Genomic DNA, 7,778 nt, shown 5'->3' on the forward strand with positions numbered 1-7,778 from the left:
CATAGTGTACTATATTTCATGTTATATGTAATATAGCGAAGTTGTAAGTTTGAAGAATATTTGTATGTGATATATTATTATAATCAGCTTTTCATATGGAATTGTAGTAGTTGAATTGTATATTAGCTACTAAGTATGAAGTTAACGGGTAGGTAATACCCGAATTTAAAATTATAAAACGCTAATATGAAGAAAAAGCTTTTATAAATGAGTTCATATTATGCTACGAGATACTACTGACTAGTCTTAATATTCTGTATGATTAAATTGTTTCATTTGACTATTTTGAAGGAAATGGCACCGACTACTCGACACACCTTGAATATGAGCGAAGAGGAATTTCGTGCCTTTCTTGCTTCAAACATAGCCGCAGTACAGGCCGTGCTACATACCAACAATAACTCTGAATCTAGCAATACAGCTAACGGCACAAGAAATCGTGTCGGATGCTCCTACAAGGAATTCACTGCCTGCAAACCTTCAGAATTTGATGGGACCGAAGGACCAGTCGGATTAAAACGGTGGACCGAGAAAGTTGAATCGGTGTTTGCCATAAGTAAGTGTGCTGAAGGAGACAAAGTAAAGTACGCTACGCATACCTTCACAGGTATTGCGTTAACATGGTGGAATACCTATCTAGAGCAAGTGGGACAAGATACTGCTTACGCGTTATCGTGGTCAGCATTCAAGCACTTGATGAACGAGAAGTACCGTCCTAGAATTGAGGTCAATAAGCTCAAGTCAGAACTTAGAGGGTTACGAACACAGGGATTCGATATTACTTCGTACGAAAGACGATTCACAGAATTGTGCCTATTGTGTCCGAGAGCGTTCGAAGATGAGGAAGAGAAGATCGACGCGTTTGTGAAAGGGTTACTGGAGAGAATCCAAGAAGATATAAGTTCACACGAGCCTACCTCCATACAAAAGGCATGTAGAATGGCTCACAAACTAGTGAACCAGATTGAGGGAAGAATTAAAGAACAGGCGGCCGAAGAGGCCAACGTGAAGTTAGTCAAAAGAAAGTGGGAGGAAAACGGTGATAAGAGTCACCAAAACTACAACAACTATCCCAACAATCGCAACATCAATCGCAACTACAACAAACGGCACAACAACAACAACAACAACAACAACAACAACAACAACAACAACAACAACAACAACAACAACAACAACAACAACAACAACAACAACAACTAAAACAATCATCCCAACAACAATAAAAACCGCAACAACAACAACAATCAGAAGCAGCTATGCCAAAGGTGTGAAAAGTATCACTCGGGGTTTTATACCAAATTTTGTAACAAGTGTAAAAGAAATGGTCATAGCGCGGCGAAGTGTGAGGTCTACGGACTAGGGGTTAATAGAACGAAAGGAACAAATGGTGTCAGAACGAGTAATGGTGGAGCAAGTAGTGTCGGAGCAAGTTATGCCAATGTAGTTTGTTATAAATGTGGAAAACCGGGCCACATTATTAGAAATTGCCTGAACCAGGAGAACACGAATGGACAAGGCCGCGGAAGAGTTTTCAATATTAATGAGGCAGAGGCACAGGAAGACTCGGAGCTTGTTACGGGTACGTTTCTTATTGACAATACATCTGCTTACGTTTTATTTGATTCGGGTGCGGATAGAAGCTATATGAGTAGAGATTTTTGTGCTAAATTAAGTTGTCCATTGACGCCATTGGATAGTATATTTTTACTCGAATTAGCAAACGGTAAATTAATTTCAGCAGATTATATATGCCGAAATCGAGAAATTAAACTGGGTAGCGAAATATTTAAGATTGATTTGATACTAGTAGAGTTAGTGAGTTTTGATGTAATAGTTGGCATGGACTAGCTGAAGGAGATGAAAGCAGAGATCGTATGTGACAAAAATGCAATTCGCATTGTACGAGAAGAAGGAGAACCCTTAATGGTGTACGGAGAAAAGGGCAACACGAAGCTACATCTTATTAGTAATTTGAAGGCACAAAAACTAATAAGAAAAGGTTGCTATGCTGTTCTAGCACACGTCGAGAAAGTATAAAGTAAAGAAAAGAGCATCAATGATGTTCCCGTCGCAAAAGAATTTTTCGATGTATTTCCGAAAGAATTATCGGGACTACCTCCACATTGATATGTTGAATTTTAAATAGATCTTGTACCAGGAGCTGCACCAATAGCTCATGCTCCTTACAGACTCGCACCCAGCGAGATGAAAGAACTGCAAAGCCAACTGCAAGAACTATTAGAACGTGGTTTCATTTGACAAAGCACATCACCATGGGGAGCTCCTGTTTTGTTTGTCAAGAAGAAAGATGGTACATTTAGGTTGTGTATTGACTACAGAGAGTTGAATAAACTTACCATCAAAAAATGTTATCCACTGCCGAGAATTGACGACTTATTTGATCAACTACAATGCTCGTCAGTTTATTCGAAAATCGATTTACGTTCTAGATATCATCAAATGCGAGTAAAGGAGGATGATCTTCTAAAAACTGCTTTTAGGACACGTTATGGTCATTACGAGTTTATGGTTATGCCGTTTGGATTGACTAACGCACCAGCTGTGTTCATGGACCTTATGAACCGAGTGTGTGGGCCATATCTTGACAAGTTTGTCATTGTTTTCATCGATGACATACTTATTTACTCAAAGAATGATCAAGAGCACGAAGAACATTTGAGAAAAGTGCTAGAAGTATTGAGGAAAGAAAAACTGTACGCTAAGTTTTCAAAGTGTGCATTTTGGTTGGAAGAAGTTCAATTCCTCGGTCACATAGTGAACAAAGAAGGTATCCAGGTGGACCCGGCAAAGATTGAAACCGTTGAAAAGTGGGAAACCCCAAAAACTCCGAAGCATATACGTCAATTTTTAGGATTGGCTGGTTACTACAGAAGATTCATCCAAGATTTCTCCAAAATAGCAAAACCTTTGACTGCATTAACGCATAAAGGGTAGAAATTTGAATGGAATGATGAACAAGAGAAGGCGTTTTAGTTATTGAAGAAAAAGCTAACTACGGCACCTATATTGTCATTGCCTGAAGGGAATGATGATTTTGTGATTTAGTGTGACGCATCAAAGCAAGGTCTCGGTTGTGTATTAATGCAACGAACGAAGGTGATTGCTTATGTGTCTAGACAATTGAAGATTCACGATATACAAATCACGATTTGGAATTGGGTGCTGTTGTTTTTGCATTAAAGACTTGGAGGCATTATTTATATGGGGTCAAAACTATTATATATACCGACCACAAAAGTCTCCAACATATATTTAATCAGAAGCAACTGAATATGAGATAACGCAGGTGGATTGAACTGTTGAATGATTATGATTTTGAGATTCGATACCACCCGGGGAAGGCGAATGTGGTAGCCGACGCTTTGAGTAGAAAGGACAGAGAACCTATATGGGTAAAAGCTATGAATATAATTATTCGTACTAACCTTACTACTCAAATAAAGGAGGCGCAACAGGGGGTTGTAAAAGAAGAAAAGTTGAAGAATGAGATACCCAAAGGATCAGAGAAACATCTTAATATTCGGGAAGACGGAACCCGATATAGGGCTGATAGAATGTGGGTACCAAGGTTTGGAGATGTGAGAGAAATGGTACTTAAAGAAGCACATAAAACCAGATATTCAATACATCCCAGAGCGGGGAAGATGTATAAAGATCTCAAGAAACACTTTTGGTGGCCGGGTATGAAAGCCGATATTGCTAAATATGTAGGAGAATGTTTGACGTGTTCTAAGGTCAAAGCTGAACATCAGAAAACATCAGGTCTACTACAACAACCTGAAATCCCGGAATGGAAATGGGAAAACATTACCATGTATTTCATTACTAAATTGCCAAGGACTGTAAGTGGTTATGATACTATTTGGGTAATAGTTGATCGTCTCACCAAGTCAGCACACTTCCTGCCAATGAGAGGAGATGACAAAATGGAGAAGTTGGCGCGATTGTATTTGAAGGATGTTGTCTCCAGACATGGAATACCCGTCCCTATTATCTCTGATAGGGATGGTAGATTTGTTTCAAGGTTCTGGCAGACGTTGCAACAAGCATTGGGGACTCGTCTAGACATGAGTACTGCCTATCATCCACAAACTGATGGGCAGAGCAAAAGGACGATACAAACGCTTGAAGACATGCTACGAGCATGTGTTATTGATTTCGGAAACAGTTGGGATCGACACCTACTGTTAGTAGAATTTTCCTACAACAACAGTTATCATTCTAGTATTGAGATGGCGTCGTTTGAGGCACTTTATGGTAGAAAGTGCAGGTCTCCGATTTGTTGGAATGAAGTGGGGGATCGACAGATTACGGGTCCGGAGATAGTACAAGAAACTACCTAGAAAATCATCCAAATTCAACAACGATTGAAAACCGCCCAGAGTCGACAAAAGAGCTACACGGACAGTAAAAGAAAAGATATAGAGTTTGAAATTGGAGAAATGGTCATGCTTAAGGTTTCACCTTGGAAAGGCGTTGTTCGATTTGGTAAACGGGGGAAACTAAATCCAAGGTACATTGGACCATTCAAGATTATAGATCGTGTCGGACCAGTAGCTTACCAACTGGAGCTACCTCAACAACTCGCGGCTGTACATAACACTTTCCACGTCTCGAATTTGAAGAAATGTTTTGCTAAAGAAGATCTCCCTATTCCATTGGACGAAATCCAAATCAATAAAAAACTTCAATTCATTGAAGAACCCGTCAAAATAATGGATCGTGAGGTTAAGAGACTTAAGCAAAACAAGATACCGATTGTTAAGATTCGATGGAATGCTCGTAGAGGACCTGAGTTCACCTGGGAGCATGAAGATCAGATGAAAAAGAAATACCCGCATCTATTTCCAGAAGATTCGTCAACACCTTCAACAGCTTAAAATTTCGGGACGAAATTTATTTAACGGGTAGGTACTGTAGTGACCCGAAGTTTTCCATGTTTATATATATTAATTGAGATTGATATTTACATGACTAAATGTTTCCAACGTGTTAAGCAATCAAACTTGTTAAGACTTGATTAAATAAAATAAGTTTCATATAGACAATTGATCACCCATGTTGACCGGCGATTCACGAACGTTACAAAATTGTAAAAACTACATGTTGTGATATATATATAGACATATATATATGGTTGACATAAGATTATGATGAGTAAGTATCGCACTAAGTATATTAACAATGTGTGATATACATAAGAAATGAGATTACTAAGTTAAGAAACTCGAAATGATATATATATATATATATATATATATATATATATATATATATATATATATATATATATATATATATATATATATATAACGATTATCGTTATGATAACGTCTACTAAATACATATGTATCATATTAAGATATTGATACACTATATTTAACATAATAAAATGATATTTAAATACATCATTAAGTGTATTAACAATGAACTGCATATGTAAAAACAAGACTACTAACCCAAGAATTACGAAACAAGACTTATATGTAACGATTATCGTTGTAACGATATTTTAATGTATATATCATATTAAGAGATATTCATACATCATAATACCATGATAATATAATAATTTAATATCTCATTTGATATAATAAACATTGGGTTAACAACATTAATTGAGATGGTTAACTTAAAGGTTTCAAAACAACACTTACATGTAACGACTAACGAAGACTTAACGACTCCATTAGAATGTATATACATGTTGTGTTTTGATATGTATTCTTACACTTTTGAAAAACTTCAAGACACATATCAAAGTACTTCTACTTAACAAAAATGCTTACAATTACATCCTCGTTCAGTTTCATCAACAATTCTACTCGTATGCACCCGTATTCGTACTCGTACAATACACAGCTTTTAGATGTATGTACTATTGGTATATACACTCCAATAATCAGCTCTTAGAAGCCCATGTGAGTCACCTAACACATGTGGGAACCATCATTTAGCAACTAGCATGAAATATCTCATAAAATTAAAAAAATATTAGTAATCATTCATGACTTATTTACATGAAAACAAAATTACATATCCTTTATATCTAATCCATATACCAACGACCAAAAACACCTACAAACACTTTCATTCTTCAATTTTCTTCATCTAATTGATCTCTCTCAAGTTCCATCTTCAAGTTCTAAGTGTTCTTCATAAATTCCATAAGTATAGTTTCATAAAAATCAAGAATGCTTCCAAGTTTACAAGTCTACTTCCAAGCTTTCTAATCCATTCCAAGTAATAATCTAAGATCAAGGAACCTTTGTTATTTATAGTAGGTTATCTTTCTAATTCAAGGTAATATTCATATTCAAACTTTGATTCAATTTCTACAACTATAACAATCTTATTTCGAGTGAAAATCTTACTTGAACTGTTTTCGTGTCATGATTCTGTTTCAAGAACTTTCAAGCCATCCAAGGATCCTTTGAAGCTAGATCCATTTTTCTCATTTCTAGTGGTTTTATTCAGAAAACTTGAGGTAGTAATGATGTTCATAACATCATTCGATTCATACATATAAAGCTATCTTATTCGAAGGTTTAAACTTGTAATCACTAGAATATAGTTTAGTTAATTCTAAACTTGTTCGCAAACAAAAGTTAATCCTTCTAACTTGACTTTTAAAATCAACTAAGCACATGTTCTATATCTATATGATATGATAACTTAATGATTTAAAACCTGGAAACACGATGAACACCATAAAATCGGATATACGCCGTCGTAGTGAAACCGGGGGCTGTTTTGGTTTGGATAATTAAAAACTATGATAAAATTTGATTTAAAAGTTGTTCTTCTGGGAAAATTATTTTTCATATGAACATGAAACTATATCCAAAAATCTTGGTTAAACTCAAAGTGAAAACATGTTTTTCAAAATGGTCATCAAGATGTCGTTCTTTCGACGGAAATGACTACCTCTTTAGTAATTGACATGTAACTTAAATTTCTGACTATAAACCTATACTTTTTTAGTTTGGATTCTTAAATTAGAGTTCAATATGAAACCATAGCAATTTGATTCACTCAAAACGGATTTAAAATGAAGAAGTTATGGGTAAAACAAGATTGGATATTTTTGATCTTTTTAGCTACGGGAAATGTTTAACAAATCTATACAAATCATATCCTAGCTAACTTATATGGTATTATACATGTATTCTAATATATTATGTAATCTTGGGATACAATAGACACGTATGCAAATGTTTTGACATATCATATCGACCCATGTATATATATTATTTGGAACAACCATAGACACTCTATATGCAGTAATGTTGGAGTTAACTATACAGGGTTGAGGTTGATTCTAAAATTATATATACTTTGAGTTGTGATCTAGCCTGAGACATGTATACACTGGGTCATGGATTGGTTCAAGATAATATATATCAATTTATTTCTGTACATCTAACTGTGGACAACTAGTTGTAGGTTACTAACGAGGACAGCAGACTTAATACACTCAAATCTTTAAAACATAATAAAAATGGTTGTAATTATATTTTGATCATACTTTGATATATATGTACATATTTGTATAGGTTCGTGAATCGATCCGTGGCCAAGTCTTATTTTCGAGGAAGGAAATATCTGTGAAAGTGAGTTATAGTCCCACTTTTAAAATCTAATATTTTTGGGATGAGAATACATGCAGGTTTTATAAATGATTTACAAAATAGACACAAATACGTGAAACTACATTCTATGGTTAAATTATCGAAATCGAATATGCCCTTTTA

This window comes from Rutidosis leptorrhynchoides, chromosome 11, assembly GCF_046630445.1.
Source record: "Rutidosis leptorrhynchoides isolate AG116_Rl617_1_P2 chromosome 11, CSIRO_AGI_Rlap_v1, whole genome shotgun sequence".
Taxonomy (NCBI): Eukaryota; Viridiplantae; Streptophyta; class Magnoliopsida; order Asterales; family Asteraceae; genus Rutidosis; species Rutidosis leptorrhynchoides.